At 31.1% G+C, this 12,883-nt stretch overlaps 1 protein-coding gene and 1 long non-coding RNA gene across 2 annotated transcripts in view; one reads left to right on the forward strand and one right to left on the reverse strand.

Annotated features, from left to right (window-relative positions):
* Positions 1-12,883, forward strand: part of LOC117177087 (locomotion-related protein Hikaru genki) — a 530,094-nt gene that overhangs the window by 244,028 nt on the left and 273,183 nt on the right. The window lies entirely within an intron of this gene.
* On the reverse strand, positions 1,229-2,829 carry LOC117177093. Its single transcript, XR_004467661.1, has 3 exons — positions 2,735-2,829; positions 1,524-1,746; positions 1,229-1,432 (listed from the first exon to the last, which is right to left on the reverse strand). It is a non-coding gene; the product is annotated as an uncharacterized LOC117177093 (long non-coding RNA).

Below are 12,883 nucleotides of genomic sequence, written 5' to 3' on the forward strand. Positions count from 1 at the left end.
TGGGTTTATTAGTGGCCAAGGTCTTTTGTTTCAGGCGTCATTCACTCTACTGAAACTCTTTTTATTAATTATTTGCCGCCATACTTTTCTGTCCTGGCATATTTCTCTAGCTTCTTTTACGTCCACGCTGCCATTTACTTTACCTTGATAACTTGTTCCGTTAGTCGTTCATTTGGCAAATTCCTAACATGCCCGAAACATCTTAACCGATTTCTTTCCCATGTGTCTACTAGCGTCTCATCTGCACCACATTCTTTGAGAATTATCTCGTTACTGACTTTGTCCGTTAGAGTTTTCGCGCATATTATGCGCAAGAATCTCATATGAATTGCATTAATTTTAGTCTTATCTTTTTCTCGATAGATCTATGTCTCGCTATCGTATAGTACAGTCGGTACAAATATAGAATTATGTATTGCCATTTTAGCTTTATTTTATATATTTTAACTTCTGATATGGGGACCCTGCGCTAACAACAACCTTCTTATCTTCGTTTGTGCCTCTGTCTAATTCTTCATCTACCTTCCCGTCCCTAGTAAATAAGCTACCAAGGTATACGAACTTATCACATTTTTCAATTCTCTCATCATTTAATAAAATATTGCATAGTGTTTTCTCACTCTTTCCTTCGAACACTATAGTTTTTGTTTTATTAGCGTTAATTTTGAGTCACATGCTCTTCATGCTTGAATTTAGTTTATTCAACATTCTCTGCAAGTCTTCGATTGATTCTGCCATACCAACCTTATCATCTGCGAACGCTAACCCACGCACCCTTCTGTTTCGAGAACCACGCCTTCTTCGTCGAAAACAGCCATTTTTAAACACTTTCCCATGAATAATATAAATAACCAAGAAGACATAATGCATCCTTGTCTAACTCCTTGAACAATATCGAAACAGTCACTCAATTTCCCATTGACCCTTACACTCACTTTGCTACCCATATATATTGTTTTTATAGATTGTAGGAGCCATCCATTGACTCCGCACTCTTTTAGGACTTCTCAAGGTTTACATCTATCCACCTTGTAAAAAGCTTTTTCTTGGTCAACAAATGCTTTAGACTTACCAGATCTTTTCTTCTGTTATTTTCATTACTCTACACTTGAAATAAAGCAAAGAAAAACGCTATTGATCCAACTAAACACTTTATTTTATTACTTACATTGAAATTCTATTTAGAAATTTCCATACAACAATCCCACATCCATACTAGTTACCTCCTACCACCCGCAGCCGTAGTTTTATTAAAGGGGCTCGCATTTGTTTAGGACATTCGGGGCGAGGAATTTCCTTCAAAGCTATTTGGATAATCGGCAAGGCTATCTGTCGCAAACACCGTATGAATTGGACGTTTGTTTCGCGGCTGGGGTGGTCTAATATTCGACGTGTCTTCCCCTTCCAACTTTATTTTCCTGAATCCATTAACCTGAAAGAAAATGTACAAATATAAAATTATGGTAGTAAGTATACTAATAAACTCATTTCCGTAAATTTTCTAAATAAATCTTTGTTCTTACCAGTTCTTTAGATAAATTCAGAGTATACATAGGTTCGATCCAAGTTACAGATTCCGAGCAAGGCGGATAATCCAAGGATCCTTGGTAAAATATGTATGTTGGAACTGTTACAGCTACAAAACTCGCTAAGGGAAATGGACGTAACGGAGCTGTTGAATTTTATGGATCGCACCTTATTTATAATTTTTTCCATTTCCTCGAAATTAAGATCGTTTTCCGAACACTAAAATTTCAAGGATGGATCAGTATATTACGATTTTCGAAAATATAAATTCAGTTCTTTTTCTTCTCTTCAATTTTTCTGAGATATGCATTTTTAATAGGATTCAAAATGATTAAAAAAAATAAAAAATATTTTTTCAATATCCAAGGAGCTTTCAAGAGATTTAACAATTTTTAAGGGATTTCGTAAAGATTTAAAACATTTTAGGATATTTTTGAAGCGATTTTTTAGGATATTATAAGGCATATTATTTTACAGCATATTATAATATTTAAATGGCTTTCATAGAATTTATTCACAAAATTGGTTGAATTTCATGATGCTTTTGATATTTCAAATATTTCAAGAGAAAAACAAAAATTCGATTTTATGATAAAACTTTTGGCCACAAAAGTTATTTATCCCGCATAAGACCCACGAGAGATTTTTCTTCTGATAGTACAAATTTAAAAAAAATGACATTAAATATAAGTGTTGGTTTTTGGAGAAAATCCGCTTTCAGTATTTTCAAGAACACCGCCGCCATTTGGTTGATTTTGAGCAATCTATATATTTTTTCGAGTAATTTGAACGAAGACGATATTCTACCAGAAAGTATATAGAAATCTCAAATATCTTCATTAGGTCAAAAGTTATATAATTTTAAATAGAAAAATTGATTTTTTTGTAAACAAAGCAAAAAACTCAAATACGCATTATTTCGTTACTATTTTTTTCACATATTACAAAACCACGTATTGCCTTATTTCCTCTAAAAAACCACATATTCTGCCCCGAGAGATTCTGCGACTTCAAGTGTAGAATCTGCCTGATTTCAAATGGATTCGGTCATTAAGTAGAAGAGATCTTATAGACAAACTCAGTATGTTTAATTCTTTCACTTAACTGTAAATATAATATAACTGGTGTTTGTGTATTATTTTGTAAAAATAATAAATAAAGCTTTGTTGAAAGAAAGCATTTCATGTAAATTATTTGCACTTCTTACCTGGATCTTCATTTTAAATATTACAAGACCGCCCTTCTGTGATTCAGCTTTCACAAATGATTTCAACTTTTCTTTATAAAAATACACGTGCATCTCCATATCCACCCTATTAAACAAAAATGATCTCATAAAATGGAATATCTAACGTTTTGTCAATGTTAGCGAGAACAAAAATATGGAGAGAGCATTTTTGACTTACGAAAGTTGGTCTTTATCTTCAGGTTTATAATGTATGTACTCGATCCACTTTGTATTTGTAAAGTAAAAATTTCAAATTATTATAATTATTATGATAATGAGTAATGGTTGAATTAATTATTAACTAAATTCGAATTAGTGAAAACTTTACTAAATTACAGAGAAATCCATACGTTGACTAATAAAATATTAACATATTTTCATTTTACGAATTAAATATTGTAAAAAATCAGATATTTATCATACCGGCGAAAGATATTAAGTACTCGTAAAATTAGTGACTTGTTTTTTTGGTAACTTTAGTGATTGAATAATTAGTGAAGTTTCCTTGATGAATGTTTTTGATATAGAATCGAGACTGTAGAATTATTTTCAGCTTTGATTACGGAAGGTAAAATGCATAAGTATGTGAATAATTCTAGTGTTTCCCCGTAGCCTACTCACAAGTCTCACAATATTGCATTCTCATTGTATCAATAAAGTTAAAAATGCTACAATATCGCGTTTTTATCATTAAACTTTTTAATTTTTTTTTTAAATTTAAGTACTAAAATATCACTAGTACAATTGTTGAAGTTTAAATAATTTAAATTTAGATAATATAATAAATTTTCGTAAGACTTACCCTTTTTGGTGAAAAATAGTTTTTTCAAATACGTATTTCCCGCTAAGGGGGCCACCAGTAACCCTTGGAGTTTTTCCAGACCAATCAGCTCCTATCTCCACTGTATTATAGAAAATGTAAAAAAACATAAAATATAATGCAAAATTAAATTTATGATTGAAAATAATTAATGTTTATTACCAGTGTGACCAGTATTCTTCATTGTCATTTTTGACGGTAAATTATTACCGTTTGTAAATTTTAATCTTTTCCCGATAGGTGTATAACTACCAGGCTCGTCGTTTGAATCCATAGCTATAGGAGATTGAAATAGCCCTTTACACTTTGAAAAATGTTTTCCCCAGTTTTTAGCATCTTTATAAGTAAATATGCCTGGAAGAATCAAATGAAAAACTCAAAAGCTTTTAAATAAGAGGCAATTTCCTAAAGTATTGCTTTTATTATTTTGATAATTTTAAAAGAATCAATGCCTTTTCATAATTCAACAAAATGTACACGTATCTCTAATGCAAATCCACTTATATTTATTTCTATATAAAATTATAAAATGTGTTTAAAAAAGTTATAAAAATATCACTTGCTTGATCCTATATAATAGTGTCATATTTGATAAATTATACATTATTATTTTGAGTATAAAATTTACAAATTTTAAATGGTGTGATTTTTAGTTTAGATGATTCAAAATCAGAAGTTTTTTGTTAGGTTGTCAGGTTTGCTGTTGTGATTATTAATTAAATTTCATTATTCACCTGTGAAATTATTTTTCACGTAAATAAACGAAAATAAAGTTGATAACGTGTGCGAATAATTATATTATTTATCTCGAAGTTGATATAGCCTCGTTATATGTTTCACAATATTACCTTTTCTAATGCGAGGGTAAATATTTAGAACCGGAGTTAAACTGCCATAATAGCCTTGCCATGTAAAAACAAAACAATTTTAGTCTTTCGATTCACAAATTCTCAAAATTCACTAAAATTGTCCTCAAAATCAGCATGTACGATCATAAAGTTTCGGAGAAAGCAAAAAAATGCATTTATGAACTCCTTCGGTCAACTTTAAGGAAACTATTCATCAATTTAATTCAAAAGCAGCATAAGAAATTCGAAATTAAAAAAAAATTTAATTTTAAACGTTGCCGTTACCTAAGAATCCACAAGAAAAAAATACTTTCTTCTTTTAAATTACATTTTATTTAGAATCGTGAATTTTAGGTCAATTGAGTTGAAAGTTAACATGTCTGTTTACAGATATCGATAGAATGCAAATGAATATTTACCTATTAAAGATCACTTTCATAAGACTTTTTGATGACGTCAAAACAAATTCCATAACTGAAAAATTGGGTCTTGTGTGGGTTAAAAATTCGCGCGTTGTTTCGATTTTTCCAACTTATTTTGAACTTTTCACTTATTGCCAAACAATACTTAACTATATTCGATAAAAGTAATGGTTTTAACAATTTATAACTTTTTATACTAATATTCTCTTAGAATAATGTTAGAAAGTTGCAGTTTTGTATAAAATGTTCCACTGTTTATGCTATTTTAAAATAGAATAGGGTAATAATGATTTTATGTGAACAAAAATTATTTTTTAAACAATTTGTTACTATTTTTAATTATATTCTCTACGAATAATGGTGAAAAGTTGTGGTTTTTTCCAAAATTTTGAAACTTTTGTCCACTTTTTACTTAGTGAAGTGACAACTAATGCAAGTTAGTAAACACAATTGTTTATACAATTTATTATTGTTTGTTACTATCTTCTCTTCGATAATTGCTAAAAATTTGCGGATATTTCTGAAATTTTTTACTTTTCATTGAATTTATAAACAAATAATGCATACACATTAGGAAGAATAATTCTTCGAACAAGCTCTTTCTTTTTTCTAAATATTTTGTTCTAAAATTAAACAGAGATTTGAAATATTTTTCAAATTTTCTGTATAGATCATATTAAACAGCAATTTTTTTTAAGACATCACTGAAAGCCAAATACTAGAATTTCCAAGAAAAGGGTAGGATTTTCAACAATAAAATGAATTAAAGTCTTATTATTAAGTGTTTATTATATATCACAGTCGACGCTATTTACCTTGCCGCGGATGGGACCGTAGGGGAGTAATTTTCCTGGAAACGATGTTCCCCCACTCTCGAGTCTGATCTTGATGCGTGGTGCTTGATGCGAATTGTTTCGCTTGCTACGTACGTTGCTGCAGTCGTGGTGGGGGAAGAGCTCCATCGAGAGCTAGGGGAAGTGGCAAGGTAAATAGCGGCAAAGTAAGTAGCGTCGACTGTATAGAATTTATACATTGTTTAAACAAATTATTATTTACACCTAATATTGCCTTTCCATTTCATTATTGAAGGTTAATGTATGATTCTAAAGAGTAAATAAACTCTAGAACGACATCATCTTTCAAGGTTTTGAGGAGGGTGAAATAGATGTATTAAATACAAATATTTAGGAAGAATGATTTCCACCTCTCTAATCTATTTTGAAAATATCTGATTTGAAAAAAAATTGCAAAGATTTTAAAGGATCTATAATTTTTGAAAGAATTAGGAAAATGTTCCAAATATTTCAATTAATTCGTAAATAATCCAAAGATTTACCAAAAGATTCAAAGAATTAATATGCCAAAAAGAAGTAGGATACTAGGACCCTAAAAAAGTGTCATTAATTTTATGAATAATACAGTGAAACCCTTCAATAGCCGGCTTCTTTAGCTCTTTCAAGAATTGACGCCGCGCCGCAGGTGTTAGAGGAGTTGCGCGGGGTGTGCAGGGTCTGCGGTTGCCACTGAGGCGAGCACTTAGGAGTTCACAAACAAAAGACGAGCGGGCTATAATGAGTTAGTTAACACCCACCTTCAGCGCCAAAATCGGAATTATAGAACAGTTTCACTGTAATTATGTTTTCAAAATTCATTAAATATTCTTTTTCAAATAACATAAAAAACGTTCTGAACAACTGACAGTTTACACTTTACAGTTTAATGTTTATTGTTTATTTGAGTGTATTTACTATTTACTACATAAAATAATTTAATGAAAATGTTAGAAATAGTCCAGAAACTCAACATGGATTTTTATAATTAGCTACAGAATATAATTGAATAGTCATTGTTTCAATACCACCACCCGCTCCCTAAGTGCGTTCTATAGAGTCCCAAAAAAACCCCATAAGTGAAAAATTGTTTTTTTTTCGAGTTTCTGGTTCTAATGATTTTAATTTGCGGTTCTTTTAATACAAACTATTTTTCATACAAAAAATAATACTTTTCGCTTCTAATTAGATGTTCAGATAATTTGTTTAAATCATTCATTATTGGTTTTAGCGATGTTCTATTGAATAGAGTTAGAAAGTCGCGCTTTTATCAGAATTTTTCAACTTATTTTCAATTATTCAATAAGATTTTTTGCTTTTAAAATTTTTTTTAATTAGAGCTAGGTAATAGTCATCTCAATTATGCCAATGAGATTATTTAGAAAATTAGTTATAGTTTTTAATCATATTAGGGATTTATAATGATACATTGTTTCGTATTTTTAAAAAATGTACAACTTTTTGTTTACTTTTTGCTTAGAGCGAGGTAAAAATTCATTTAATTTCAAAAAAATAATTATTTAAACCAATTTTAATTGTTTACAGCAATTTTCTCCTATAGCAATGCTAGATACTTGCGTTCTTTGGAAACTTTTCAAGTAGAAAAAAAGTTTAGAAAGAAAAAATGTTTGTTTTTCCAAATCGAATAAGGAGCTGAATAATATAATTGACAGAACAAAATTTGTTCCATTTTTTACCGAGTTGTTTTAACGAGTTGTATTTTTAATGTGCAAATATTTCAATTACTAGATTAAATAATATCACCAATCAATTATTTTCAATCAATTTTTATGAATAATTTTTTATGAAAATGGGTATAAAAAACAAGCTATTAAAGACAAATTGAGAAAACGTAATTAAATAATTTGGAATAATAGAAGCTGGCTTTAATATACCTATATTCATACAAATCATTCATGAAAAATTGATTGAAAATAATTCATGAGTAATATTATTTAATGTAGAAAATGCAACATTTTTATATAAAAATACAATTCATTAAAAAAATCTCTATGGTAAAAAATGAGGAAAAACATGTGTTCCTAAATGATATTTTTTATTAGATATTCACTTTATTTGTTGTAGAATGTCACTAGTATTATTAGCGAAATTTTAATAATTTAAATTTAGAGAGTTTAAAAAATTTTTGGAAGAATTACCTTTTTTGGGGTGTAATGGAAAATGTTTTTTTCAAATACGTAATTGCCGCGAAGAGGCACACCATTAAACATTGGAGGTTATTCAGATCAATCAGCTTTTATTTCAGCTGTATTATAGAAAATGTAAAAGAATACAAAGAATAATATAAAGCTGAAATAGTTTTACGATTAAAAATAATTAATATTCAGTACTATGGTGAACAATATTCTTAATGGTTATTTAAGATGGTTAATTATGATAGTTTGTAAATTTAAATTTTTCCTAGATAGATGGAAACCACCAATCTCGGCTTTTTTGTACATAGCTATAGGAGATTGAAGTTTCCCATTACATGATAAAAATTGTAAAGCTTTTTAATAAGATGAAATTCTCTAAATTATTGATTTTATTATTCAGATGATTTAAAATTTTAATATATTTGGCTGTGAACGATATCATAAAAAATATTTCAATTTCTATGATATGCTCATTACTGATATATCTTCTCTAGGACTTAAATCAAAAACTTTTAAAGTATTTTTATTTTGAATCGTTCAAATTTAACTATATTTACAATGTTAAAATGTTCAGTTTTTCATTACTTTGACCATTATTAAATTTGTATGTGCTATACTATGATATTCTTCAGCTTACTTGAGTCGCACCAGGAACATTTTATTATTATTATAACATGAAGCCATTTTTCTTTCGGGGTAAGCGTGACTCTTTCGGTGAAAAAGAGTGAAAATGTCACTTTTCTTATCAGCTATTTGTCGTCACACTTTTCTATCCTGGTACACCTCTCTAGCTTCCTTCACGTCCATGCAATTTTTCGTTCAAGCTCTTGTATTTCGATGGATTTTTATATTTCTTCCAATTAGGGTCACCTTTATAAATTCTAACTATTCTTTTCTTTAAAGAACATAATTTTTATTTCATTTATGTTAATTTTAGGGACCACGTTTTTCATGCTTTTATTCAGTTTGCTCAACATTCTTTGCAAGGCTTCGATTGCCTCTGCCATAATAATCTCATCATCCGCGAATGCTAGCCATAAACTCTTGTTCATAAATATATTATATAGATATTGCTGCCAGGATTGATTGTTTTTATTGCTTGTAGAAACCATCTATCGACTCCAAATTCGACTCTTTCCCTTACTCTCAATTTTTTTTTGTGATCTGTCCCGAGCTAAATATTTGATCCATACATGATATTCCTGGAATAAATCCTTCTTAGACATCCAATATTCTTTCTTCTATTATTTCCATTACCCTTTCTTTTGTATACTGGTACAATAATCTTTTGCTCTAGTCATCTGGAACTTCTTTCATTTTGAATAATAAATTTATCAATTCGCACAACGTGTGAGGTATTTAGTCGCCATCTCATTGAAGTATTTCAGCTTTAATAGTCTCTATGCCAGCAGACATACCATTTTTTAAGTTTTTGATTATATCCCTGATTTTGGAGGCACTGACTTTCTCAATTGAAATTTCTAAAATATCATGTTCTATATCACGGTTGTGGTTCCCTATCACTTTCGAATGATTCCTTGTAAGTCTCTCAAAGCGTCTCGTATCCCATCTCTATCATATCAGAGTTCGCTCTTGCTATTTCACATTCTGACCACGTCTGTATTTCTACTTCCCATTATATTGATCAACGTCCATTTATAAAACAGTTTCTTGCTACCTTTAAAGTCTTTTTTCATTTTTTTCTTCTGCTCTGATTTTATCTTTACTTTCCTTGGCTAGCAGTTTAAATTTCCTATTTTTGTCTTTCTAATAATTTTCAAGCCTATTTGTCTTATCGTCGCTAAGGCCTATGATGTTCAAACCTTCTGGCATACGGTTTTCTCTCTTCTTAGGCGGCTGTTTGGATTTCATAATTCTCTTACGCATCACCAGCCATTCTTTTTACAACCGCAGTACCACACACTTCAGCAGGACTTCTCGCAATAACATGCTGGATCACAGCCGATACGCCCTCTATATTTTTGTCTATTAGCGCCTCCCAAGTTGCCTTATCTATGCATTTTTTATCTTATTCTGAAAATCTATTTGCACCTCCGGTTTCTATATATTTTTTAATCTTGATTCACGTTTGTTTATTTTTTTGGTGTTCTTTCTTCGCCTTACCATTATTTTGGCGACCAAAAGGTAATGATCAATATTGCATTCAAAACCCCTCATTGCCCTCGTATCTTTTGCTACCTCTCTTAGTCTTTCATCTGCAACAACAAAGTCGATTATACTGTGGCTATTTCATCTACAGCAGTGTACGTGTAAATCATCTTATGCCTGAACCAAGTATTTGTAATAAATAGGCTGTTTTATAAGCATAAACTAACTAACCTTTGACCGTTATCATCTGTTCTTGGCTCCTTAAAATTACCTAGCAGCCTGTCTATAGCCTGTCGTTGAACGCCGACCCATCCATTCATGTCTTATAGTGAATGACTCTTTCACCATGATCGCAAGTATTTATAGTATCATATAAATTTATAAAGTGTGCCAGAAGGCGTGCTTTATTTCGCTCGAATCACCATCAAATAAGGCGCAGCACACTTTGATAAATAATCTTCTGATATTTGTTTTTATTCTAACCAACAACAATCTAGGCGATACCCGTATGGAAATAATTCATGGCGCTATACTGTTCCAGGCTAGACCGCCACGAGTCTATACTGGCACTTCCTCAAGAAACTATGCTGGGGCAGTGCGCAAATGTAACGCTTCAATCGACTAGCCGCTATCTATACCAGCGGTCCTGGCGCGTTCTAGTGAATCTAGTAAAATCTAGCAGATCTAGATGCGACCTAGATTGCACGTTTGATACTAATTTTTATAATTAAATCATTCCTGACATAAGAGCACTATGAGCTACATTGAGAATATTAACAAATCCCAGATTGCTGTAAGAAAAATGGGATATAGCTCGTATGTGCTTTTTTGGCAGAATGTTTCCAAATATTATTGATAACAAAGAAAATGTCAATTGTAAATGTTTTGGAACCAGGAGCCAACATCAAAATTGAATTCTCATTTTACTCCATTAATACTAGAATTACATATTTTTTAAATCATCAGGGCCTATTTCTGCATTGATTTAAATTTGTATTTCTATTATTTATGGAGTAAAATGAGAAAATCCAGCATTGAGGTTATGTCTTGATTCCAACGCTCTTACGTCGGAAAAGAAGCTGGAAATCTTCAAACCTTGTGGTCGCGTAACGAAAAGTATTCACACTGAATGGCGGAATGGCGAACATCTGATTTTTGCAATCCAGTTCCGGTTATTGTTGCCAACTTTTTTGGTAGCAGTTTTGAAATTGCATTGAATGGTGAAAGTTGAGTGCTGTTGGTAGCACTGCATACTATTTTAGGTTAGGAAATATGTAACTTTAATGTACATGAGTACTGGATACATGTCATACGAAAAGGAAAGTTACTTTCCTAGAAACCCTAACGATAAAATGTCTTTATTCAGTAATAATTTTTTATATTAGCTTTGTCTTTCACTCAATAGTTTACCAATAAACAATGTATAGTGCGTCAGATCAATGGATACTTAGTGATAAATAAAATGAAAAAATCTGCACTATGAGACAGCATTGACAACACAGGAAACTTTATTTCTTCTTTTTCCATTGATTTGAGCACTGCAATAAATGTCATTTGTTATATTTTATTAATTAGTTTTTAAATGGCGCCTTATTTTTAAAGCCCAATATGAAGTACTTTCTAGAGCCAAGCTATATTTTAGACGTAATTTTTATATTAATGTGATGTCAAATTCTGGCTAGCGACATTAGTGGGTCTACATAGAACTGCGTGATGGATTTTTCGATCCAGTAGGTATAGAAAGCGCTAAAAGAGCGCCAATCTAATTTGGCGTGAACAGACAGCTACGAAACATCCAGTACTTAACTACCATGCGATTCACTGACTAATACTGATCATATATCAAGCCCGCCTTCTAAGAACCCATTTTCTATGTTTCTAATATTGTACCCCTTTTTCTCTGTTGCAGGTACACAATCATATAGTTCTCAAGAAGTGCGAAGGAAATCATAAAGACAAGCGAGTTTTGACATATCGAGGAGTGGGTAAAATCGTATTTTGTCCACGAAGTTGGGGAAAATATCTAGCTCGCTTATGTGCATGCCTTTCGTGGTTTAAAGTTTCAGTCCATTCTAAGGCTATTTTACTGTTTGTATCATTCATTGTTTGAAATGTACGCCCAACTATCACCTTTACACGAAAAATTTATTTTGCGAATCGAAATCATGTCAAAATTAAGTAGTATGTCGTCGTAGGCTGGAGAGACTGGTTTTAACGTAAGTCTCACCAAACTTCGGTTAATAGAGGAGGGGTTTGAGGAACCAAAAGCCACAGTTGGTTGGTGTTTTATACTGAGAAAGTTACCAGACTTCAGCAGCGTAGTATTAGATGCAAGTTCATATGGTCCCGTTTGCCTATTCAGTCTCTTATTTTTATGGAAATTCCATGACATTCTCTAAAATCCGATAATCTCTGAAATGTGAAATTGTAAAATTAACTCATCTTTGACCAAGCACTTAAATTTCTTCAATTTCTTAGTCACACTTTTAGTTTATCGGCCTAAAGACATTCACGAAAATGAATTAAATTGTCTATATACAGAAATATAATTTAAAAATAAACGTAAATAAGAATTTATATTTGTTTCTATTCACATTAAGTTAAATACGCCTGAAGTTTTCTACGATTAAAGAGAAACTGATTTTCAGGCAAAATATTCGACAAGTGTGGGATTTCATTTTCGTCGGTTTCAAAAGTTGATTGTCGTGAATATTTGAAAAGTTTTAGAAATACTGTGAAGTTATTGAAAAACATTGAAAATTCGTTAGAATCATGTTGATACCCAAAAGTTTTGAAAATCGCTAAAAATTTTGGATCCACTACAATTGACTAAAAGTGAGAGAAGGATCAGTCAATGTCTTGTGAGCTAACGTTTGCTTTCCTTAAATCGCCCGGATTGAAGTCTGGTACAGAGGGTTTCATTTTTGCATGCCAAGACGGGAA

This window comes from Belonocnema kinseyi, chromosome 7 (assembly GCF_010883055.1).
Source record: "Belonocnema kinseyi isolate 2016_QV_RU_SX_M_011 chromosome 7, B_treatae_v1, whole genome shotgun sequence".
Taxonomy (NCBI): Eukaryota; Metazoa; Arthropoda; class Insecta; order Hymenoptera; family Cynipidae; genus Belonocnema; species Belonocnema kinseyi.